General features: G+C 38.6%; 1 long non-coding RNA gene across 2 annotated transcripts in view; it reads left to right on the top strand.

Annotated features, from left to right (window-relative positions):
• Positions 1-26,710, top strand: part of LOC136017772 (uncharacterized) — a 137,687-nt gene that overhangs the window by 86,292 nt on the left and 24,685 nt on the right. The gene's annotated exons all lie outside the window — the stretch shown is intronic.

Genomic DNA, 26,710 nt, shown 5'->3' with positions numbered 1-26,710 from the left:
TGTTGCAGAGAGAATGCCACTCAGAAAGTAGACAAGACTTACACTAGCAAATACCATTCGCAAAGCTAGGGTATCAGCAGTGACACTGTTGGATATATAAGGCTTGTTTACCAGTCTTAGAAAACATTTTCAAGAGACACATGTCCAGAATAGGTCAAGATACTTCTTAATTTTTCTGTGGATTTCTGTTTGTTCAGATGGATTTATGGTTATACTTAAATGCCAGTTTTATGTTTTAAATGAGATAAAGTTTGCAAGATCTTCCTGGTTTATGTGTAGGATTTTTATTTTTTTTTCTTAAAAAAAAACCCCTAACAAAACAAAAACAAAAAACAAGCAACAACAACAACAACAACAAAAAACAAGCCAAAAATGTTGAGACCTGGAGTCCTCACTCACTTGAGCATTTACTTTCACTGATGCTTATCTGTAGATGTAGATGCTTCACAGGTTTGGAAGCAATAGTTTTCCAGCTTACCTGTGTATATAATTGTTGCAATCTAAAAAAAAGTGATTATTTGTCAAATATAGTGTACAACAGTATTTGGGAGAAGAACAGTTTTCCAGCACATTCTTTGGCAAGAGAAGCATGTGTCTCTGAAGCAGTGACTTAATTTGATTTTATTAGTTTTAACCCACCTATTTTTTCATTTGCCTGATATCCTTATTTCTATCTCTTGTGCTGTTTTAAAGATCCTTTTCTCCATCTTTATTTAAGTGCAGCGGCACTATTCAACATGTTTATCTCTAGATTAAATAATCACACTGTAGTATCTTTCAGTAGTATCCTTCTGGGGCAAAAAATTGCACTGGAGTGAAGTAGCTCTGTGTCAGGCTGCATTGCCTATGTAATCCCACAGCCACTGCCTGGCACTTTGTAGGGGAAAACATGACCAAGCCTTAGCTTTGACAAGAAATACAACATCAGCTACATACAGTATCCCTTTTCTTTTTAACTGAAGCTGAATCATACATAATTGACTGTCTGTAGAGTACAGAAAGTGTTTTCATATCTGTATAAAATTTTTATACTGATTTACATGTGCATTCTAATGTATTCTGATTGAGTACATTCTGAAGAAGTTTTGAAATGGAAAACATCAGAAAACTTGATAATCAGAACAATAAAAGAAAAGCAGACCTGAAAAGGATATGTAAGTCTTTTTCCTAGAAAGTTAGTATCTGTAAAATGCTGTCAGTTTAAATGCAGAAGTTTTTTATTCTAGTCAGTAAGAAATGAGAAGTTTTATTCTAGTCAGTAAGAAAGTGGAGTGGATCCTTTGATACCATTACAGACATGAGCATTAATTCTGTTCATTTTGTCATGCTCAAGTTAGGTCTTTGAGAAATACTCATTGTCAGCTGTAATGCAAGATTTTACAGCTGTGATGTATTTCTCAGTAAAGCTGGTCTTTAGCCTAGTCTTCTGTCTGCTGAAATGCTACTGCATGCAATTGCTGCTTGCATGGCTTTGTATCAAAGAGACCAAGACACAGTGCATGCTTCCAAAATGATATGATAAACAAAGTAATTATTCCAACACTTGCTTTCAAATAGAAGCAATTTTGAAGCCTATGAGGGCTGAAGTGCCAATGGCATAAATCATTTGTTGATGTAAATTGATTATATTCCATTCAAAGTGATTCATGTTTATTCAAACCAAAAATAATTCTATCCAATGTAAATTCTACATGTTCTAAAAACCTAGATTTTACCTTTCAAATTATAATGACCTGTGAGAGAATTACATCCTTCTTATTCCCATCTGGGGCTTATTGCATGTCAGATAAATTACTTTTCTCAAACATACATGACTGGTGATGTGTTTTGCTTAGAGTAAGATTTCACAAACTGTCAAAGTGATCATGGACTCCGTAGGAGGTTAGAAGAATAAGTAAGTAAACCAAGCTGTTAGTTCTGATATTGTCCCAACCTTTTTTATACTTTATTACACTTTATGGGGCTTAGCTCCAGAGCGCTTGCCATTGATTTTCAGATGTAAGATCATGAATTAGTCATTAACCTAGTATTTGCCTGTGGCAGTTGTTATTATATGCAAAACACAATGAAATAGTGTGAAGAATCTGTTAAATTGTCAGAGACAGATCGACAGGAGGACTCCATGCCCATGCATCAAAAACTACCTGCAGGATGATCACCAGTGTCACAGAATCCCTATGAAGTGACTGACATAGGGGCACAACTGTTGGATTTGAGGATGGCATTGCCCAATTGTCTTGTATATATGTGCTTAATTTTATTAGGACTACAACATCACTGGCTTTTCAATTTATGCTTTGAGTAAAATGAGTGCAGCATTGGCTCCTTCATGACACCTTTTAACAAGTAAACTGGGTTGTCTAACAGAACCTTTCAAGTAATGTAATAAGGTATTTGATTAATGTGGTTGCTATTGACATTTTGCCATTGTTGCTCCACCTTGATTGGAATATATTTTAATTGATTGTTTCATTTCAGGGCTTCATCAACAACTTTTTCATATGTTACCACTGGCTCAATGTTAATTAAAAAACATTATTAGCCTTTTATTTTTTTCTCTGGTTTTATTGGAAGAGTGGTTTCCACTAGTAAGAAAACATCTGAAGACTCTTTAAAATAGGATACAGGGTCTTGTCTGACAATCATAGAATTGTAGAATTGTTTGGGTTGGAAGGAACCTTAAGAAGTCATCTAGTCCAACCCCCCTGCAATGAGCAGGGGCATCTTCAGTATGATCCAGTTGCTGAGAATCACATCCAGCCTGGCCTTGAATGTCTCCAGGGATGATGCATTGACCACCTCTCCGGGCAACCTGTGCCACTATTTTACCACCCTCACCGTAAGGAATTTTTTCCTCACATCCAGCCTGAATCTTCCCTCTTTTAGTATAAAACCATCATCCTTCGTCCTATCGCATTGAGCCCAGCTAAAATGTCTCTCCCCATCTTTCTTATCTACTGTATTAAACAACACCTGATGGAGAGATCAGACCCCACAGAGATGATTCCTGACATTTAGATACTGCATTAGGGTAGGAAGAAAAATAATGATGTTATTGTCACTGAACATTTTTGAGATATACTGTCCTTTCCACTTTCAAAAAAGCTCAAAAGCTGTTGCAAGACAAGCTCTCATACACTTTTGAGTAATTTGAAAATTGTTTGTGTTAAAATACCCTAACATTCAAAGCAAGAACTTAGGCAAATTAAATATAAAAAAAAAAAACAAAACAAACTGCCCCACATTGTCTTTCTTACTGGAGATTGCAAACACTTTGTTCTGACAAATTTAAAATCTTCTGATTACAAAACCTTTCTTTCCCTTCCTTTTTTTTTTTTTTTTTTTTCCCTTCCTTTCCCATGGTTTTAGTTTCAACACATTTATATTTGTTATCAAAAAATACCTAGAAAATTCCTGGCCACTTCAAAAATAAGGCTGTAAGTGCCAGAGGCAAACAGATCTTGTAGCATCACCAGAGATGTTGGGGCTATTTCCACGCATATTATCATCTATGCAGAGTTCTCTGTACAGCAGAGATGAAGGTCTGGAGGCAGGCATTTAGCCATATTGAAAGACCATGCATAAACTGATTAGTATTTCCTAGTTCAGAACCCTTTCTGAATATTCAGTGGTCAGAAGTACACCCTTTGCTTTGTTCAGCTTCTGTGTATTTTTTTTTAACATAAAGTTACACTTAGCCCTACATGCGGTAGTGATTTCTGTTTATTTCTTACATGAAACATGTATTTCAGCCTGGAGAAGAGAATACTCCAGGAAGACCTTATTATGGCCTTTCAGTTCCCAAAAGAGGCTTATAAGAAAGATGGGGAGAGACTTTTTCATAGGACCTGTTGTGTTAGAACAAAGGATGATGACTTTAAACTAAAAGAGGGAGGATTCAGGCTGGATGTGAAAAATACATTCTTTAAAATACTCAACTGCATTGAGCTCTCTAACCTTTCAAAAATGAAGCAACATATTTTTTTAAATCAGTTGGCTGGCTGTGTTTGTACCCATTACTACTAGATAGTGGACAAATAAACGTGGACATTGGAAATGAAAGGAGGCAAAAAACAGAAGTGTAAGACATGAAAGCATTTGATATTCAGTCCACAAAAAGTACATCATCTAAGGAGTAACTGAAAGTTTGGTATGCAAACAGATAACAAGGGAGAAATAGTATTATGCTGCTTTAGAATATAGGAAAATTAGTCTGGAGGCTTGAATTGTATTTGTGGCTGAACTGTTGAATTACATTGAGGTTGATGATTTATTTGTATTTCAATCCTGATTCTGTTTCTTCTCTCACCATTAGCTGTGTATATTTAGACTTTCAATGTGGAATAATTATTTCTTAATACATGTTTTCCTGCAGCGTGACTAGTACAACTGAGTCTGGAGCTCAGTGTAGGATTTTTAGGGAACCTGTCATATGATAGTAAGTAAACCCCTGGTTTTACATATCAGCTGCTCTATGTTGATGCTTGTGAGTGTGACCCAGCAGCCATTCTCAACTGCTGAGCAATCTGCTCCTGAAGGCAGGGAAAATAACAGTTCTAGTTCCATCTGCACATCCATTACCTGGGGCTCTCATTGGCAACTGATTATGAGTGCACACTTTCGAGTGTATTCATTCATTTTTCAGTTGATCAAATGGCTGGTTTGAGCCTAGAAGACAAAGCTGTATTACTCTCAGTATATATATGTAGATGACTGTTTGTCTGTTTATTAAGAATTAGGAAACTATCAGGGTTAAATTGCGATACTTTGGGTGGACATTTATTAACATAATTTATTAACAGTAATTTTTACAATCCTGAACTCAGTGTGACTTTTTTTTTTTTTTTTTTCCTGTCAGTAAATGAATGGAATTATTGGTTTATTCCCAGAGAAGAGTGAGGTAAAATTAACACATGGGGTTCTTGCCACGACATGCTGTTGTAGCAATCAGAAGACAGAGTCCCATATTTGCCAAGAAGAAACATGGGCTGCACACAACTGGATAGGTAGAATTTCATAGATTTGCTGTATTTCACTTTGGTACTTTTGGATATGGAGCAGGCCAGAGGTTTAGTTCTGTGGGGATTCTCAGGAGCTGAACTTCATTCCTTGCCTTGTTCTCTGTCCATCAAAATGTCTCTCTAAATCCTAAGAGGAAGATGGGGTGGGAAGTAACAGGCTTTGTTACAGATCTGCATATCTGTGTTGCACTAACACACTGCAGTTCTGTCACTTCCTCCTCACTTTCTGCCTATTAGCAGGGAGAGGCATGTGTAACACCACACTGTCCTGTTCCTCTGTAGGTGCTGAATGATGTAGGAATTGTAATTAATAAGCCATTCAGTGGTGAGCATTATAGATAACAAACTTCACATATGCATTCAGCTTGCAAAAATTAAGTAAAAAAAAGAGGTCCTAAACAGGGGATCTTATATCTGGGGAAGGCAATGGCTTTGCAAGGACAACATTTGTTCCTACTTTCCTGTTGAAGGAAATTTAACTCTTGAAGTTCTGAGATTTTTCCAACTCTTTCTACATTTGTCATCTCTTTCATATCATATTGTTTCTCTTTCCTTCTTACTCTTGTACCTCTTACTGTTGTATTCTTTCCATTATCCTTTTCCCTAGGCTTATTTAAATCATTCCTCATCTGCTGAAGTGTCTTTAATTCTACCTTGCAGTTACTTGGCAGCACTGTTACTTCAGTTCATACATAAGCTTGTTAGGTGAGTTTGGGCAAAAATCTAGACAGAATTTCCATTTCTGTGTCTCAGGTTTAATTGCTTGTTGAGTGAAGGCAATTCAGCTGTTCCTGAATCTGATAAAACTAACGGGGAAAAAAATCTCTATACCAAAGTAAAATATGTATGTATATAATTTATATGCATTTATATTGATAGAGTGACTTTTTAAACACTTTTGCAGCCAGTCCACTGGGATTTGAAACTTGAAATACAGTTTGGAAATGGCTCTTACCAAGAAGAAAGGCTCTTGAATTCTCCAGAGAAAATTGGTTTTCCCTGGGCTGAGTTATGAGCATTTCAAATCAAACATGGAGAATGCACAGGGTTTTGCAGATGCTTTTCAAACAGGCTCATAAATTGAGCAGATAAGGATGGCTTGTGCTAACAGTTGGTGCAAACAGCTCCTTAAAGGAACTCTTTACTCAGTAAAAGTTTTGTTGTTCCAGCAGGCTCTGGCACTAAGGTACATGTAGATGAACAGAGAGCATTTAATCTAGTCAAGCTTGAGGTTGACAGCAACAAGCTAACTCATTCTTAAACACTAATGTTCCTCTTTATTATAGTTACTTAGGGTATATTTAGTTGAAAATGTTAGCTACGAGGTTTTTCAGCTCAAGTTACCACTTCGATTCAGCTAAATCCTTAAAATAACCATGGTACATGGGCAGTGCCCTTGATCTCTCTGGGTTACATCTGTATAGGAACATTTTAGGTTTCATGGCCTCTGGTCTTTTTCACTGGAGGTCAGAACTCTGTTGTAGGAGCTAAAAGAGAAGCTTTTCCCTGTTCTGTAGGGGCACTTGCTTTCTGACTTAAGGAGACTGGCTTATGACTATGAAACCATCACTAGAGAAAAGGCAAAACCGTCTTCTCTGAGTCATGTTACAGACCTGAGTACTTGTTTCAAGTGCTCTGTCCCTAAAAGCTTTCCTTTACATGCACAGGGGTTGTCTTTCAAACAGAAAACCATCTAACTCTTCAGAATTTGAATAAGGAAAGAAAGGGGAGAATTGAAGATAGGTAACTACATACACAAGGATAGACCAGAAACTGCTAATCCTGAGGGCATAGGGGTTAAAAAAGAGCTTCCCCTCTGCTTCTCTCCCCAGATAGATATGAATCAGAGCTTTTTCTAGACTGAAACCTTTCTTTTGCTTTCCACCAGAGAAACCAATCTTTTAATTGTTTTATAAATTACAAGAAATATTCATACTGACAGCTGTCAGTTCTTTCCAGAGCTACAGACATAACAAATTACTTTTTTTCCCCCACTGCATCAGCATAGCTATTTTCATACTATATAGTCAATGCTTCAGCTTTAAATCCAGTGTAAATAAGCACCAGAATACAGTGAATATGACCTGGCCAGGATCAATTTTTCTTTGCACAATTTTGTTTTCCTTGTTTGGACTGATTAAAAAACATTAAGTGAAATCCTCATCGGAATACAGTCATGGGTTAAATTTTCTCTACTGACATAAAGAGAATTAGATATTAGATATCATATTAGCATTGTAAGGCAGGATTTTTTGGGAGCTTGTAATGAAATAAGGTAAGTTAAACTTTATCCTTGAATTAGAGTAATGGGTTACTATTTCATATAAATAACTTAGAAGTCTTCATTATTACCTCCTATGGTTTCTTGACTTAGAGAGGAAAAATACTTATGTGTTAGAAGTATGAAAGAAAAAAATTCTGACCACAAGAGTGATACATGTGTTGAATACTTTTTCCCTTGAATACGAAGGGCAAAGTAGATGGAAAGATATGATGTGTGGGGTTTTTTGACAGCTAGGTATTCTGTTATTCTAGAAGGTTCACAGGAATAACAAACTTCAACAAGTACTACTTTGAATTTGACAAATCTTTCATGAAAGTCATTATTATCTGCCAATGTCTATAGTAGTCAAATACACCCACATTCAAGCACTTTCTGTTCCACATAAACTTATTCTCTCTGTTGAAGGCAGAATAGCTTCGAAGTAGATCTTCAGATACTTTTCAAAGCCAGAATGCAACTCAAAGAATATAAAACCAAATATATTCAGATTTTTAAATTAATAAATAGAGAAGTTAGGATAAACAATATAAAGCATCCATTTAAGCCATGCTTAGAATAATAGCATTGACAGAAGGATGGAGCCAGTAAAGTCTCTGCAAGAGCATATAGAGGATGTTTGCTAAATAAAAGTGACTGGGGTACTAGTGTGCTTTGAATTAAAATGAACCATTATGAAATAGCAAAATTTATTACATATGTCAACCAAAAGTTCAGTTCCTCTAAAACAATAAAACTCCATCAGAAAAAAAAGGACATTATTTAAGTAGGAGACCTCAACTTTGTCACAATGTCAGAACGCTCCTCCAATGAAGACATGTAAAATTGTCCTTTCCACATCAACTGTATCTATGGAATTTTTTATCTTTTCAGGTGTTTAAAGCTTAGGCATCTGTGATAAGCTGGTAGGTCTGAACTGTTGGCCAAGACTACTCCAGTATTTTTACCCAAGGTTGTGCTTGCTTTATCCTCTCATGCTAAGGATGTAGCTAAGGCATATCATGGCTAGCTTCAGCCCTGGAGGGTCACATTTCCTTTCCATGGAAACTAAATTGTGTTTAGACTGGCAAGGGAAGGAAACTGCATGGCACTAGGATGCAGACCATGTGTGAATTTGGGCCAAGGGGTTCAAGAGTACACCTAAGTCCCGTTATTTTAGGCCGATGCTTTACTTTCCTATTTCATTAAACAAACTCAGTTGCTTGTTTAAAAAGTGGCCTTCAATTTAAATACCTTCAATTTAAATACTTCCAAAATAAATTTGGAAGCAAAATAGTTTAGATTACTTTGGTTAATAAAAAATAAGCTTATCAGTCTTTTGCTGAACTGAAGAGTAGGGCCCTGTCTTATGTCTTTCCTTCCTGCAGCCAGACACTGACCCTCACTGGACTCATGGGATTTTTGTACAATAGTACAGTGTCTTCAAATCCCAAAGTTCGAACACAGAACTCACTCCTTAAAATATACATTTATTCACTCTCTAGTGGAGGCTAGAATTGCAAAGCTCAGCCACTGTCCCATGCATATCTTTGCATTCCTGTTTCATTTACTGTGATTTGGTCATTTGGTAGCAGACTGTGGACATACAACGCCTGGTGTAGCTCCCTTCAGCAGCAGCAGCCAGAAATAGTGTGACAATTAACGCCAAGCTTGCAATCAGACTTGCTTTTGAAATTTTAACATCAACTGTATTACTTACTCCCCTGTTGTTTCAAATGGTGTAAAAATAGACTTTAGAGACTGATGAAATATGCAGATGCTTTTTGGCAAGCTGAAGGGTTCAGCTGATCTTGCAGATCTGACTAAGCTCAAGCACTTTATTTTGGTTTTATGCTCAACTCCTTTCTGCTGTTCTGAACAGAAATGGAGCATACTGAGTTGCACAAGATGTCTGGGGATCGAAAGATCATTCTTAAAGATGCCACCTTAATCCGTAGGAAAACACAAACCAAGCTTCATCTTATTAAAGTGCTCTGAAAGCCAGTTACTAGGTAGACCTGTACTGTTTTGTTGTGGGGGTTTTTTCCTGTATACTGTGAAACTTCAAAACTACCACAGTTGTTGTAGTCATCATTATAGCCACTGGGTCTCACATGACATGCTGCCTCAGCTACCATTACTCAAAGTGTAGAGCGTGAGCAGAAAATGGGGGGTTTAGATAGAGTTGCAGATTTTAAAGGTAGAAGAGGTCACTTTGTTATTCTAAAGTGTTGTCTTATTTAACTAGGCATAGAATTTTGCCCAGTGGTTCCTGGCATAAGTAATGCTTTCTGCTGGTTAAGGAAGCTAGCAATTGTCAACAGTCTCATTTTAAATACTTATGGTATCATCTTATAGCTATGACCTAACTTCTATTTTTTTTTTTTTTTTTTTGCATACATAGGAGAAAGAAGTGTATTTCTTCAGGGGCTGATAAATGTAGGAAGTAGATGTTCTAAATGTAGAAAATTATAGATATGGCTTCATATATATACCACCAATTACATAACAGCAGGGAACTATGCTGCAGTGTGATAGAGGTCTGTGCAAACCATGGATACTCACAGACCCTACATCATGGAAAAACTATGAGAACAATTTGATTTTGTGAAGGAAATGAAAAGAAATTTTTAGTTTCTTTATTTGGCAAGGTGGCATTTCAGTGATTTTGTTGTTGGTTTTGCTAACAGGGTAAGATGAATTATAGTAAATAATCATACAGCTACTCTCCAGAGACTTTCATATCAGTGTAAATTCAGGAGTAACCTTTGAAGCCATTGTGAATTGAATTGTCCCATGCCTATATATAAATGACAGGACTGATTGCTAGATAAGGATTTGCATATTGGCTGCATTCTAGCCTGGAGTATTTCTTACTGCCTTTTCTACAGAGCATGATGTAGATTGTAAAAATTAAGCATGTATTAATATCCTCAAATCAATGTGCCATTCCTGTGGGTGCCTTGCACTTTCAGTTCTGTTCAGTCTTTTCGGAGATAAAACTAGTCTGTACTCCCTTGAAACTAATACGCAGAAAGGACTTTGAAATGTCAATACTTAGAAGCTGTTTATGTAGGTAAAAATTGCTGTAGGACCACTTGAGTTAAAAAAAATAAAAATTGAAGGAACAAAATATTAGATAAGAAAACATGACTCTTTTCTAAACTGTGGTGAATCTAGTAAGTGCTCCAGTAACATGTTAGTTAGAAGTTGTCTACAAACGAGCAGATAATTCTAGACAGAATGCTAAACTGGCAAAGTGCGCACGCAGTTATGACAAGTATGCATTGCAGTTTGTGCAGTACATTAAGTGACTCATAGCCAGGTATGTGGCTTCTGAAGCAAAATATTCAAAAGGCCTGACCTGACTGCAGTGTTTAGCCCAACCAAGCACCACGCAGCCACTCACACACCCCATTCCTCCCAGGCAGGATGGGGAGGAGAATAAAAGGAATGTAAACCCCACGTGTTGAGATAACAACAGTCCACTACCTGAAGTATAATACAAAACTACTACTACTATTAATAATAATAATAAGGGAAATAACAAGGGGAGAGAATATAAAATTAAAAGGGGAAAGGAAAAGAAAAAAACAATAAACACAAGTGATGCACAATACAATTGCTCGCCACTCACTGACTGGTACCCAGCCTGACCCAAGCAGCAATCTGGGCATTCCGGGTGACTCCAAGCAGTTTCTATACTGGGCATGACGTGCTGTGGTATGGAATACTTCTTTGGCTAGTTTGGGTTGGATGTCCTGTCTCTGCTTCCTCCCGTCTGGCTTCGTGTGCCCCTCCTCTCTGGCAGAGCATGAGAGACTGAAAAGTTCTTAATCAGGGTAAGCATTACTTAGCGATAACTAAAAGATTAGTGTGTTATCAACATTGTTCTCAGACTAAAGCCAGAACACAGTACTGTATCAGTTACTAAGAAGAAAATTAACTCTATCCCAGCCAAAACCAAGACACCTGATGCATATTCAGATCAATGGGCAACTTTCCGTATGAAGCATAAAAAAATCATACCTGATTTACATTAAATGCTTATGTGATATGTTTTCACATTTTACCAATGAGAAAACATATGGTCTCCTACCATATCCTGTATTCTAGGAGATAACAAGACAGGAAAGCAGGTTCCCTAGAACATTCATTAAAGATGAAGACATCATTCAACATTAGGCAAATGCATTCAGACAGTGTTCTAAATAAATAAGTATGGTGAGCGAAGGGGAAAGAAAAATTTAATGTGCAGAGCCACTCCATCGAGATATCAGCTGCCAGACGTCCTTAATCTCTACACAAACCCTTATTCATAGTTAGGACAAAATAATTTTGAGGTTTAATATACCATTACTGTTAACACATCATTAAAACATATTCATAGTCTGGTTGAGTCAAATAAATGTTTTTCCCTGTGCTGATTCTGTTCTCTGTCTCTGTGCATCCTCAATACTGCAAGGATTATGTGTAAAGGAAGCTGAGGGATGGAACTGATATTGAATTCTGTCACATGGTAGCACTATTATTAGAAATGAAAGCCACTGAGTGATACAAGACTGAACCAAGAAATAAGGCAAGAGGCATTCTTATAATCTATCTAGTTTCTCCTCCATTTAAGTTGTAGGACATAGACTATAAAACACTTAAGGAACTGGCAACCTCGATTTTGGAATTGTGGAGATAGTTTCTTTTAGAATATGACTTAGAAGTTTTGAAGTATGTCTTCATTTGAGGGTGGAAAATGCTAGCATCTCAGAATTCTTCATTAAGAAAAAAATGTTTAATCTTATAAACAATTTTTTTTCAGTGACAGACTTTTGAACTTTTTTGACGCATCCTTCTGAAATAAAAAGTTGAAATCCACTTGTTGTCATAAAGTTTTGACTTCACTAGATCTGCATATTCAAATAAAATATGCTTCCAGTGCTGTTTTTTCCAAGAAGCTGCAAGAATTGAACTTTCCTTTTCAGATGGTTTAATCCAGCCTTGTGATGTTACATATTTTTCCTTTATGCATATCAAAATATAAATGAACTTTTATATAATACAGCATTTTCCTATTACAGACTCAGGGTCCAGATTGCCTATGAGGAAGTCAGTTTTCACTTGTGGAGGCATGGCAAGTTTGCATAGCTGGATTTTCCACAGAAAGGTCAAAATCCCTCTGATGAAGGGCCTCATTCCCAGAGATAGGTTGGCCATCCATTGGTGTGTAAGACCTAAGAACCGTAAAGAAATTGCAGTGGTCTTGACCACATACATAGAAGTTTGCATCTATGTCTACGTTTCTTTATAGAATTCCAGGCCCATTCTGTCATTCTTACTTTGTGAGAATTCCACAAAGGCACCTAGAAGCAGAGGTGATGATTTGGCTCTCAGCCTTTCCTTTTTCTGATTCTTGCACAAAGCAATGTGTATCTTTGGCTCTTGTCTCCATTCCCCTTAGACCAGGCATCAGCCAGCTGGAAGCACAAGTAGAAACTAACAGAACTCAACTAGCAAGATTTTTATGTTGTTATTAAGCAGCTGTCCAAATACCATTTAACAGCTATTTAGAAGAATTCTTTCTCTCAGGTTATAATGCAGATTTTCAAGCGGCTTCATAATCTCACATCTTCATTTAAAAGTGGATTTATTTTGAAATTATATTTAATTCTTTATATATGAGAAGGAGCTGGGTTGGCTGTTGCATGGCTGTAAGTAGAAAGCGTATTTGGGTCATTACGTGGCATGTAATGCTTGTCTGTATCCACTGTCACTAAATCCCCTGCTCTCTTCAGCACAGGAAATGTAACAGTAGAATCTCAGTTTGCTGCCTTTGATGTCCCTTGCAAGTCCAAAATGCAGATGAGTTTTGGCTTTCCGAAAAACAACCCTACATGCTCCAGGCAGCCTTTCTCGATTTCCAGTTTGTCCTTAGCAGTGAAGAGTACATCACTTCTTGGTAGACCATACTGTAACTGTATCAGGAAGTTATTCCTGACACCTTCCAGGAGTGTCAACTGGTTCTGCCCTTCCAGGAGATCTCAGGGAAGTTATGTTTCCCCATAAGAACTATGGCCTGCAGTACTGAGACTTCCTCAAGCCCAGGTCCTCACCCTGGTTAGATGTCTGTAACAAACTTCCTCTGTAACATCAGCATTACTGATCTGTCCTCTGATCGTGACCCTGAGGTCCCTCTTCTACCTGTCTTTTACCTTCCTTTCTTGTACCATTTATATGTAATACATTTCAGTTCTGAAAGTCACTGCTAATTGACATAAAACTTGGTAGTTTCAGGCCTCTTTAGGGCAAGGTGTGTAATGGCATGGACTAGTCTGGGAAATGGATGTTTGTATGAGTCCAGTTTTGTATTCGTCTGCTATATACAAGAAAAAGTGAGTGGTTTTGCATTTGATTCAGTTACTGATAAAAGTTTCCCTAGCTGCTGTCCCTCTGAGAAGACACAAAAAAAGAACAAGAGGTCAGACTCTAGTCACAGGTTGTGTGTCAAACATAACATGCCTATTTTACCTTTTAAGAAAACTCATGCCAGAACAGATTAGTTAATTGTATTTAAAGCAAATTGTCATCTGGGGTTGTTGCTAAATAAGTCAGTGAAAGTCCTAGACAAATTAATTATATTTAGTTTCACATATATAGCTATATTTAAACAGGAAAGTTAAAAGTAGGAATGTGAATTTCAAAAAGGCAAAGAATACATCAAAACATTACCCACCAGTTATGCCTCTCAGTGTTCTGTTTCCCAGAAGAAGAAGAAAAAAGTGGTTGCTGGAAAACATTCGAAGTTGAATCCTTTTAACAAAATATGACACTGCCTTTTAATTCTAATTGAAGTTGTCTGGTATGTGTGCCACAGACCGAGCCCACAGGAGATCACAGAATTATTAGAGCTGGGGCTGGATTCAGTCTGTACACCTCAGCAGTGCCAACTGTCACAGCAGTTGTGGCCTCAGGTATTTCAAGCTTTCTCTCCTGAACGCCACACCCTGTGATGTGAATTGCTACCGTTTCTCCTGTGTACCAGAATACTAGCCTCCTTTGTTTTGTCTTCCTTTCAGTTGCTAAGAAAGTAATCTGTTCTAAGCTAAAGTTACAGCATCTGGTTTATAAAATGTCTACAAACTTCTTGGCATGCCAGAGTGTTTTAAAAGAATATCTTACCCTTTCTACAGGGCGTCAGTGCACCTCTGCATTAATGATTGTCAGTTTGAACGTCAACCCTTCCCCAGAATTATTTGACGTGCCTACTGGTAGAGAAAATGAAAGGGATGATTGCTGTCCATGGTGGTTTTTTTGTTGTTTTTTGTTTGTTTGTTTTGGTTTTGTTTTTTTTTTTTTTTTTTTTTTGCATTTAATGCAACCTAGACTTCGGTCTTTTTTCACATGATGATAATTTATAATAGTGCATTTAGAGAAGGGGGAGGTCACATAACAGAGAAAAGGCCAGAACCACTGCAGAAGGAAGGACAGCCTGACAGGTAAGTTTAGTAGCTGGGGTTGCTGTGAGGGTGTCTCCACTCTGCAGTGGAAAATATACATTAACTACTCACAGAGACATTCTTAATAGGAGCTGGCTAAGTTGGTTAGTCTCCAAAAGTCAAACAGAGCATATATACCCAGTATTGGAGCTAGTTTCCTTTTCTCTATACTGCTAAATATTGCTGGGTAAGTTTCATGTTGGAGACTGCTTTGAAAACAAGCAAAAAATACCCCCTATTAAGAATGGGAAGACTAGCGCAAGTATTAAGTGTTGGGACACGTGGGAGCCACTAAAATTAGTTACACAACTTGGGGAAAAGCAGACCTCTAGAGCAAAATCTTTTTAAACTAAAAAGAAAACATACTATGCATTTTTAGCAGTAAGAGAAGCCCTTTTTTCAAGGTCTGCTCTTCCCCACTTAGCTGCTCTGTGTCTATTTGTGAAGTTTTATGTTTTGGTGTTTGCTGGGAGTAGAAACATTAGCTAGATTCTCCGCTAGTGTAAATCATTTAGTTCTATGAGCTGCCATATTTTACACCCACTTAGAATCTGGTCCAATTTTTTTAATATATGGGCATATTAAAGTGACTAATCTTTAAAAAATGTTCTGTTCAAGCACTGCCCACCCTTCCACTTCTCAGCAGTGCATTTGCGCCTCTGAACCTTGTTTGCAGTTTCTTTTGGAGTAATAAATAAACTGAATGTGCAAATCCGTTCTCTCTTTCTGGCCTGTTCTAGCTGCAAAGATTTCCCCTTTTGTTTACCCCTTTTTGAGCCATGATTTAATTTTGGGGGTGTGTTAAAAATTCATATCCCTTTTGCTCTCCAATTCCCAGCTGCAAATTCTCAACGTTGTATTCAGCTTTTTCGCAATATGTTTAAAATAAAGAGTCGTCCTCTCCCACCCCTTTGGAGAGCAGATCACTACAACTTGGCCAATAAGAATGTGGGAAAGTACTTGCTAAATATCAAAAGGCACAGTGGGAAAAGGCAGCATTCACAAAGATCCTCATGTTTCTTCTCTCAAGCAGTGCTTCCTCATTGCAGCTTAGCATGTTAGGAAGTTATTCCCACAGGGCTGTGCTTTCAACAGAGTCAAAATCTACATGCTAGGCCTTTTCCTTCCAATATGTGCACACATAAAGACTATATCTTCAATCTTTCCATATAGACATTAGCAACTTGACAGAACAAATGCAAAGAGGACATTTCTTGCCATGCAATGCCTTTCCATGTTAAAAAAATGAAAAATCACTGCATTTACTTACACCCTCCCCCTCCCTCTCAGCATATGGACACTACTCAAAGACCTGGAAACCAAAAATCCCATTTTTGGAGGTACTGAGGAACATCTGGGGTGGAGGGAGGGAGCTGATGTGTTTGGGAGATGTAGTTAATGGCTGCCTTTCAAATGAAGACTCCCATATCTAGGATGGCTAAACTGTTGACTCTGCTAACATCTTCAGGTATCAGAACACATTCAGCTGTGTGTTTCATACTCCTGAGAGACATCTGAATGAAGGAATCCAGGACAGCATGCCCTGATAGCCAAACCTTTCTCTTGCAGAATGATACAGGCTTGTCCAAGATGGTCAGTCAGATCACAAGCTGTCCATGGGCCATGTAACTTCAGCAGTCCCTTTGGTTTTTCCCAGTGCTTTTAGGCACCATATGGTAGAGGTAGTTATAAGGGAATGGAGACTGAGAGAAGATCAGCCTCTTTACCTCCAAGTGTGTGCTTTACCATTGTCAGAAGCACTGACCTATTGCTTTTGCTGCCGTCCTTAGTCTCACATCTCTATGTATGAGCTCCAGTTAGTTATTCTGAAGGACGCAGACCATATTTCAGACCTAATTCTGCAGCAGCAATGATTACAGAGGGATTTTTACCACTTGGAAATCTCAGTGTCAGCAGGTAGCAGCCCTCCTTCAGTATTCCACCTGGCCTTTTCAATGCATGATTTCGGATTTTGTAATGTAGAATATAGCAGTTAATGAATGATAATATTTAAGACCTACAGACAGCTGTCCTTGAAGACTGGACACGCCTTACATCAGCTCTAGTAGAAACAGTAAGCTTAATGCTTTTGCTGCACTTGATTAAGTGAAATGAAAATTATTGCACCTTTAAACAGATATATCCTGCTTTTCTTTCACAGTGTACCTGCTGTCTACTGACAAATTCTGGATATAGCAGATCTGGTCCTGTATAAAACAGGATGCCCCTTCTGAATTGCTGTCAAGAGCCACCCGCAGTACATGCTGTCTTGCCATTTCGTGGTCTCCTGGCAGACTTTGTCTGTCTCTTTCCACCTGGGAAGATGGAATTCCACCTACAGCAATGGAATCAAATTCCTCAGGTCCATGTCATAGTCCATAACCCTGGAGAAGAACCAGCCATTACCCAGGGTTACAGACCAGCGATAGGCAGCATGAACTGCTGTCATATCTCGGATCCACAGAGATGTTTTATTTAGAGTTTGATTGTTGGAAAAGGCTCTCTTGGAAAGGGCCACACACCTTTGAAACTCAATTCCCCTTGTTGGGAAACAGCTAGCCAAGGTTATTAGCCCTCCAGCATATTTTTATTCCTAGTCTACAGGCTGCAAAGAACAGAGATTATCTGAAATGCTGGGAATACTTTTTAAAAGTAGAGATATTACAAATGTAGTTAGGGCAATATTAAGTGACTCAGTGGCAGTGTCTGTGTGAAGCATATTTTCAAGAGCTTGTCAAAGGTATCTACAGAGGGGGGAATATGCTTTATTTGCAGTAATAAAGAAATAATGCATTTATCAGCAGGGCACCAGGATATTTATTTCATAGCAAGTAACCTCTGGAAAAAGGTGATCCTTGAGACCTCTAAAATAGAAAAGAGCCATAGCTTATTTCTAACATTTATTTATAAAGTCTTACTCTTCTGCAGAGCTAAATGATATATTATTGAAATAGGAATAGAATTTCCTTGGTTTTGTGAAATAAGGACTTGAAAATTACTTCAAAGATTAAAATTATTTAAATCAGTCCTTTTATAGCAAGGTCAGTTCTTCCCAGTCTTTGCAGTTATATCAACATGTACTTTGGACCAAGAATAACAAATTAGTATCTCATAAAATAATAATTAACAAGAAAAAGAGATCAGAATGTCTGGACTGTTGTGAGCAAGAATACCTTTTATGTCTTTCTGGCCTTCTTCTGCAGCCTCAAATTATGAAAGAGCAAATTCATCCTTAGTGTAAAATCAGTGATTTTCATAAGGCTGAATTAAGATTTGAACTCAGGAGAATGAAAATGATATGTTAGTCTTTGTCCACTAAAATAAACTGATAAATGATGTACCAAAAGTACAGAAATAATTGTCAGTGTTTAAAATGTATTTACTTAGCACTGTAATTACTAAAACTCTTCAAAAATACTGACATGAACTCCTATGGGTGACTGTATGTAGGTGAATATCTATCATTTGAATGATGTACTCTTGCCCTGTGTAACAATTACCGAGCTAGTTGGGTAACAGAAAACAGCCAGATAAGGCTCACACAGATGTTACAGATTGCAAATTCCATTGGATTGTCAGGGCAGCTCCTAGCTGTGGGTGGAATTTGACACTAAGTGTACATGGTGAAGCTCCATAAACCCCATCTGAGCTTGGTGACATCAGAGGACCATAACCAGGAATAGAATTTGATGTGGTCTGATGTTAATCTAGGGAACAGTATGTTATTATTTATCTCCTGATTTGGTGGCCTTCTATGATGGGGCTACAGAGCTGAGGGACAAGGGTAAAGCAGTTGATGTCATCTACCTGGACTTGTGCAAAGCATTCAACACTGTCCCACTGTCGTGGTTTAAACCCAACCACAAACCTCGTTTGCTCACTCCCCCCCTTCTTGCCCTCCCCCTGCTTCTGGAGGGACGAAGAGGAGAATCAAAAAAAATGCAACTCCCACGGGTTGAGATAAGAACAGCCCAGTAACTAAGGTATAACACAAATCACTGCTGCTACCACTAATAATAATAGTGCTAAAGGAAATAACAAGAGGAAAGAATACAACACCTCAACACCAGCCGACCGATAACTCGCCCCACTCCCCCCAGCCAAGCACTGACCGATACCTCCTCCAACCCTGCAGTCCCTCTACCCCTTCCGGGTCACTCCAAGTTACATCCTGGGCATGACGTGCTGTGGTATGGAATACCTCTTTGGCTAGTTTGGGTCAGGTGTCCTGTCTCTGTTTCCTCCCAGCCTCCCCTCCTCCCTGGCAGAGCATGAGGCTCAGAAAGTCCTTGGCCAGACCAAACATTCGAGCAGCAACTGAAAACATCGGCGTTATCAACACTGTTCCAAGGCCAAAAGATCAAACACAGCACTGTACTAGCTCCTAAGAAGGAGAAAAATGACTGCTGCTGCTCAACCCAGGACACCCACACAACATCCTTGTCTCTACATTGAAGAGGTATCAATTTGATGGATGGACCACTCAGTGGATAAAGAACTGGCTGGATGGCCGCACACAAAGAGTTGTGGTCAATGGCTCAATATCTGGCTGGAGACCAGTAACAAGTGGAGTCCCTCAGGGATCGGGGGTGGGACCAGTCTTGTTTACCATCTTCATCGCTGACATGGACAGTGGGATTGAGTGTGCCCTCAGCAAGTTTGCCGATGACACCAAGCTGTGTGGTCCGGTTGATATGCTGGAGGGAAGGGATGCCATCCAGAGGGACCTCGACACACTTGTGAGGTGGGCTGATGCCAACCTTATGAAGTTCAACCATGACAAGTGCAAGGTCCTACAGCTGGGTCGGAGCAATCCCAGGCACAGCTACAGGTTGGGCAAAGAAGAGATTCAGAGCAGCCCTGTGGAGGCCTTCGGGTGCTGGTCGATGAGAAAATGAACATGAGCCTGCTTCAGTGTGCGCTCGCAGCCCAGAAAGCCAACCGTATCCTGGGCTGCATCAAAAGGAGTGTGACCAGCAGGGCAAAAGAGGTGATCCTGCCCCTCTACTCTGCTCTTGTGAGACCTCACCTGGAGTATTGTGTGCAGTTCTGGGGTCCTCAACATAAAAAGGACATGGAACTGTTGGAACAAGTCCAGAGGAGGGCCACGAGGATGATCAGGGGACTGGAGCACCTCCCGTATGAAGATAGGCTGAGGAAGTTGGGGCTTTTCAGCCTGGAGAAGAGAAGGCTGCGTGGAGACCTCATAGCAGCCTTCCAGTACCTGAAGGGGGCCTATAGGGATGCTGGGGAGGGACTCTTCGTCAGGGACTGTAGTGAGAGGACAAGGGGTAATGGTTTAAAACTTAAACAGGGGAAGTTTAGATTGGATATAAGGAGGAAATTCTTTCCTGTTAGGGTGGTGAGGCACTGGAATCGGTTGCCCAGGGAGGTTGTGAGTGCTCCATCCCTGGCAGTATTCAAGGCCAGGTTGGATGAAGCCTTGGGTGGGATGGTTTAGTGTGAGGTGTCCCTGCCCATGGCAGGGGGGTTGGAACTAGATGATTCTGAGGTCCTTTCCAACCCTAACTGTTCTATGATTCTATGATTCTATGAAATGGAAGACATCGATTTTGGTCTACAAATTTGTAAAGCAGGGAAAAATCAGTATCAGCTGAGAATATGGCCCAAAGTCTGCTGAAGAGATCTAAGGGTAGCACAGACAGCTGGGATACTGTAGTTGTAATGTGTAGTTAGGCCGAAAGGTATAATTGCATCCTTTTAGTCACATATAAAGTGGTCTAAGTCAGTCATTTAGATACAGTTCTGGTAAGAACAGAGATATTATTGCCTATATTACCTGTAAACTATTTGTGGGGTGGTTTAAGTAATACAGCAGTGAAATGTTGGTAAAGAACGTAACATTGCCTTCTGCTTTTCCGTAAGTCTACAACAAAATAAAGTAAATCATTGCCAGTTGAAGGTTTTCTGAAATACAATGCCTTACCTTTGATCTTCATGTCTTCTACAAAGCAATGCAGCAACTTCAGAGTTCCATTACTGGCATACCAAAACCCTGGGCAGCAATTATGTCCCTCCCTATTAGGCATACAGTTGCCAAAAATAACATTAAATAAAGGGCTGATTGGCAGGAGTAAAATTTGCTTTCTCTTAATACAGCTTTTTTTTTTTTCCTTCCTTGAAGCTCTAGAAAGGGGAACCAGTTTCAGTTCTATAGAGACAAGTGACAGCTTCCCCTTCATTTCATCGTGCCTAAGATTATGTTGTGTCTTGATAAGACCTGATGAAGTCTGGTTCTTTTCATCTCCATGCTATGGGTGTGTTGTCTCCGCGAGTATAATCTTGTAAAGTGTAGGGCCTTGCTTCATAAGTAACCGGGTGAAGTAAGTGAGGGTATTGCAGAGGAAAGCACAATTCAATGTGCAAAAGAATGTTGAAAGACATCATTAATCCTCCTTGAGATAATGGCTATGTGTTACTAAAGGTCAGTGGGATGGTGACTCCTGATTACACTGAAGTATTCAGTTTTCTTTATAGGCCCATTCCCTTAACATATAGAATAAAAGTATTCTTCACATTCCAGTGAAAACAGAATTGAATTTGTATCATGAAAAAGAGAGTACACAGTAAATTCTGAGTCACCAGGGAGTAGTTTGGTGACTATGATGGTACATGTTAACCTCATGCAATACTTAGCTTGCAAACGTAAAATTCTACTAAGCATACTCAAGCTTTCTGCCAGTGTAATTTACTTTTTTTTTAATAAAAAAATATCAGAGAATAATTCACTTTTCTCATTTGGCAAAAACCCACCTAAAGCAATACATTCCAGCATGCACAGTTAGTAAAAAGATTTTGGTTATTTGAAGGCAGGATGAGACTTTCAAAGCCAAGGAGAAGTCCCAGTAAAATAGCAGCCTTTGACTCCTGCCAGGGACTCCATCCACAAACAGAGTTAAAACAGATAAAATCAGTGCATCTTTCCAAAGCTCTGTACATGGCTGATAAACCAAGTGAACATTAACTGTGTCATGGTTTAAAGCAGTTTCTGGCCACTGGAGGGCTCTTGTTGTTTGGAGGCTGGTTGGAGGCTGGATGTGCTTTTTGCCCGGGCTCCTGGTTCAGAGGATAGCTTTCAAACAGAGCTGACAGTAAAAGTGAAACTGTCTCCTATTGTGTAGAACAAACAGCAAAAAAAAAAAAAAAAAGAGTACTCTAGCTCAGTCGTGTTAACACTTCCTCTACCTGCAATGGAAATTTAGCTTTTAAAAACAGAATTCCTGTTCTTCTCCTTCTTTCTTCAACTCTAATGTTATTAAAAAATAAAATAATAAAGTGAATTAAAGATCTAATGACCCATTCTAGCTCCAATCCTTCCCCATGCTGAGAACTTAAGCATCGCCATCAGCTTTGCTACCTCACTGCTCTGAAGATTGCATGCAGGCTGCCTTCAGAAAGGCATCTGGTTTGTGCAGCCTATGTTGTCATACAACCAGTCAGCCCTGAATACATTTTTCCATTTGTTTACCAACAAAGACTAGAACGGATTCCTTGCCTCTAATTAATAACAATATACAAAGGTATTTACAAAGTGACATTAAGTTCAATATTTTGGAAATGGAATATGAAGTAAAACGCTTGGAGCAGAGGATTTTCAAGAAGTTTTGGCTGAGCTCCTCTTTCCAAGTCGGGGTACTTAATGAGTCTTTGTATTTGATACTGGCAGGAGGATCTGCACAGACACAGCACAAGAACAGAGCTGCGTGGCAGGAATTCCTGGGGCTTCTACTTCAGTGCCTCACACAATGCCTGGGAAACTGCAGTGAAAAGTCCTTTCCTGCCACATCTTTTAAGAAAAAGGGTCAGGAACTGAACTGCAGTCTCTGAGCAAAGATGTGGCAGGTATGGGGCTAATGAGGTACTAGGTAAGTGACTGGATATAATTAAAAAGAAAAGAACACGCAGGATTATTATGAGAGCTATTATGAGCTCTAGTGATGGAAGCTACTGAATATTGAAATAATAGGCATTTCCTATATCTGATTGAGACAGTTTTCTGGTAATAGAAATTTGTGTTACTACCTCCTAGGAGCTCTAGTTACAGATCAGGACCAGTTATGTTACACAGTGTGGAGACTTCAGAGAGAAAGACCTTTACAAAAAGTTTTACGATCCAGTTAGGAAATACTTAAATATGAAGTTGAGTATGAAGAGCTGGTAAGACAATACTGACTGCCCTGGAAAACAGTTTGTCACAAATACATTAGAAACTCCATTACCACAGGCTATCTAAATAAACCTACACAGGTTTTCCACTTCCTGCTCTTGCTTTCTCCTTAGTTCTTTGTGAACATGATCATTCTGAGATTTCAGCACTGAATACATGTTTGTGCCTAATTGGGATTTTCATTTGAACTCTTTCTCTTATTGTGGATTCTTTTTTTGTCATGAAATTTATCAGCAGTTTCCCAAAAGGCTGAGTGAAGTACATGATGTGTTCTGTGATAGATGTCCTTTCTTGAATGTAATCATGAAGATTATTTTAACAGCATCTTCTTCTGCTGAAGCTGTGTTGGTTAGAGGATGACTGTACATGCTCTCTATAGCCTCTCATCCCACAGGATGTTATTACTCTTAATGTTATAAATATCAGAATAATGACTCAACGGACTATTAGGTTTTCTTAAATGCTCCAAAGCACAGTGTGGTCGGAAGCTTCTTTGAACTTACCACTTCACTGATTTTTAAAAATATACCAAAGCTGACATTCTCTATTAATGCATCAGAGAAGCACCATAGATTTATTTGATGAAAATCACAAGATTTAAGCTTACCCAGAGATCTTGGTCTTTCTCCCTGTGGATGGCGAAATGACAGGCTCACAGACCTCCCCTTACAGAGGAAACAGACAAACCTCCTCAGTACTTGTCTGTCTGAGTTCATTCTCCAGAATAGACACTTATTTATCACTTTTCATATGCTTATTTCATCTGGTTTTGAGATCATCCAATTTTGGAATTGAGAGGATCTTTGTTTGAAAATGCAGAAGGACTCATTCCTGTAAGGAGAAGATTTAGAGAAAAAAGATCTAAAAAGGACCTGTGCACCTGAGATGTGTCCAATCCCCACATAAGGCATCTAGTCCTAAAATACACTAAAATACTTCTGCTTTTCTGCTACAGTGCTCTAAAAGCACCTGAATCCTTAATGGATATTTTGTACATTAACATTGCATTTCAAAACAGGTCTGTAAATGGCTCTATCTTGACAGTAAATTACCCGAACCTCTATGTGATCTGCATGTTTAAATGACTGGTTCAATCCAGTAGATTTAGGCTGCATAAGGCTGCCTCCATACTTCATGTTAGATTGCCTGCTGGACATTACATATGCCCTGGAAGGACTGACATCAAGTCTTGCCACTCCCAAGTGAAATCCTATGGTCTCAAAAGGGGACTTCAACAGGAACCTACTGATGAGTTCTTAGCCTAGTTATGTGATAAAGGGTTTATCATAAAATGCAAGTTATCTTTCCAGCATCTGACAAAACACTCTGACAACTGTTATAAAAGATAAAACCAATCACTTCTCCTCCTGTCATGAGACTCCTATTTTTTTTTTTCCCAAGGTAAAAGCCCTTTAGTTACTACCTTTTTTATTTTGTTAGCTGATGTGGTGGTAGCCCATACCTCTATGTATTGCCAATAGAAGTTAAGGACTCTGAACTGAGTTCTGAGCTTTTCTAAAATTCAGGTGTTGTAGCAATGGGACTCAAATTACCTAAACCCCTAACATTCCTTTATGTTAAGGAATCAAAACAGACCAAAAGGGTAGATGATTACAGGTGGATCTCCTATCTGAGACCATAAGAAAACCCATTCTTCCCTCTAAGCCCTCTTACAACAGAAAAAAATAAAATTACAAGTTTGTTTGCAACTGTTGGCATCACTGGAATAAAAGTGGTATTTTTTTCTGTTGTTTCTTTTTTTTAAGAAGCAAGAAGCCAAATTGAATTTGGAAGTAAAAAACTTGTTTAGAAAGACAGTGGAAAACCAGTATTTCTGCTCCTTAGGAAGAGGTACTTTCCCATGAGGACTGTTAAAGTTTAAAGGTATGTAAAGTGACCCAGTATATGTGATATTACAGTGAAAGTGAATGACCCCCACATAAAAAGTGGTAAATGTAAAAGGATTTATATGCAAAAGATACTTTGAGAATCCCAGGGATATGTTTAGTGAGGGCTGCAGCAGCAATAAGAGAGTCTGGGCAAAGAGCAGTTAAAATTGAGTGTTCCCACAAGTTCATTCTGTAACTCTGAGAAATCACTTCCCTCTTGTTGTTTTTTATTTTTCCCTTGTCAGTGATCTGTGCATGGGGAAAATGCAAAACCTTTATGAATCTTCATTCAGAAATACTAGTAAAGCACTTTCCATTTCCTGAACTAAAGATGTTATAATTAAAAAGACGAAGATTAGAGGACTTTCTCTTTTTTAGTGTGCAGTGTTCCACTGTTAAAAGAATGATTCAAAGTATTTAACATAATTCAACGTATTTAAGATGTGGCAAAAATTATGCCGTGTACAAATGTTTCAAAAATCAGTCCTTATGTGATGTAAGTTTTGAGAGAATGCTAACCAAGAGATTTTGGGTTGGGCCGTGGAGTTGCATGGGGAAAAGAGGGAACAGGAAGCACCTCAGAACTGAGGTGCAGAGCTAAATGCCAAGAACATTTGGAAGAGATGGATTTTGTGTTATGAATCATACACAGGCTATAAAGAAATAGTAATAGCTGTGGCTGTGGGTGAATCAGCAGTGGGTGGTGCCTCAGATTTAGAAAAGTGGTGTCACCTCTTAGGCTTGCAGCCACTATGTTTCTGTAAGGGTTTTTTCTGGTTTCCATAAATGCCCCACAATACTGAAACTCCACTTTTGGTTGCTGATGGATATAGTGGAATTTAATCTTAACTCTGTGACTTTATCCATTTGGCAGAGCAAACACTTTAACTATAGAGGAAGTGTCATTGGGAAATTGTGAAGTATTTATTTGAGTCTGTGCTATAAAGAATGTTTCCTGAGCCACAGCTGTAGGGACAGGCCCAGGGTTTGCGCTAGTGAGAGGGAAATGGATTTCTCCTGTTGGAAATAAATTAATTGAATGTCTGTGAAATAGGAGAATTCCTCCTGTTACATGATTCCCATTCCCGTTTGCCTCTTTCTGTGGGTCATTTATTATTGCTGCCATGCTGTATTGAAAAGGGTATTTTGAACAGGGAAAAGTTTAAATAAAAGCAAAAATCTCAAGTAGGAGAGTGCAATATTACAATATTTTACCAAATATGAAGTGAATGGACTATAATAAGAGTAAATAAAGAAACATATAATTCGTGAGATAACTGCTCTAAACCATAAAAAGTTAAACATGTAGGTAGCATTATGGTATAAAGGAATGTGCCATGAAATCAGAGAATCAAAAGGCTGGAAGCAACTTCAACAGATGATTTAGTCCATTCCCTTTCCCCACCAAGGATGTACCAAATGTATTTGTCATTCCTAGCATAGCTATCTAACGCTTTCTTAGTTTTCTGATGGAGATATTCCAAAACCTTCTGAACCCATCTTGTCATTGCAATGCTTTTTATAATATGATCTTAATAAATCTTCCTTGATCCAATTCAATCTTTTTTTCTTTTCTTTGCCTTATCCAACATATATGTGAAGAAAGAGAATCACTCTCTTCCAGACAAGTTCCTGTGTGATGTACTGTAGGTTACCCTGCTCTTGCAGGGGGGTTGGACTAGATGATCTTTTGAGGTCCCTTCCAACCCTTGGGATTCTGTGATTCTGTGATTACAGCACTTTTTTGTATGAGGAGTACAGGAATCCAGTAGCACTTGCATAAACTAATACAGAACTTATTCTTTCCTTGTGGGGCATGTCTTCCAGACCCTTTACAGTTTCTGCTGGTTTCTTCTGAACTTTTT

The sequence above is a fragment of the Lathamus discolor genome, chromosome 1 (genome assembly GCF_037157495.1).
Source record: "Lathamus discolor isolate bLatDis1 chromosome 1, bLatDis1.hap1, whole genome shotgun sequence".
In the NCBI taxonomy this organism is placed as follows: Eukaryota; Metazoa; Chordata; class Aves; order Psittaciformes; family Psittacidae; genus Lathamus; species Lathamus discolor.
This window is presented reverse-complemented; position numbering and strand designations above follow the sequence as displayed.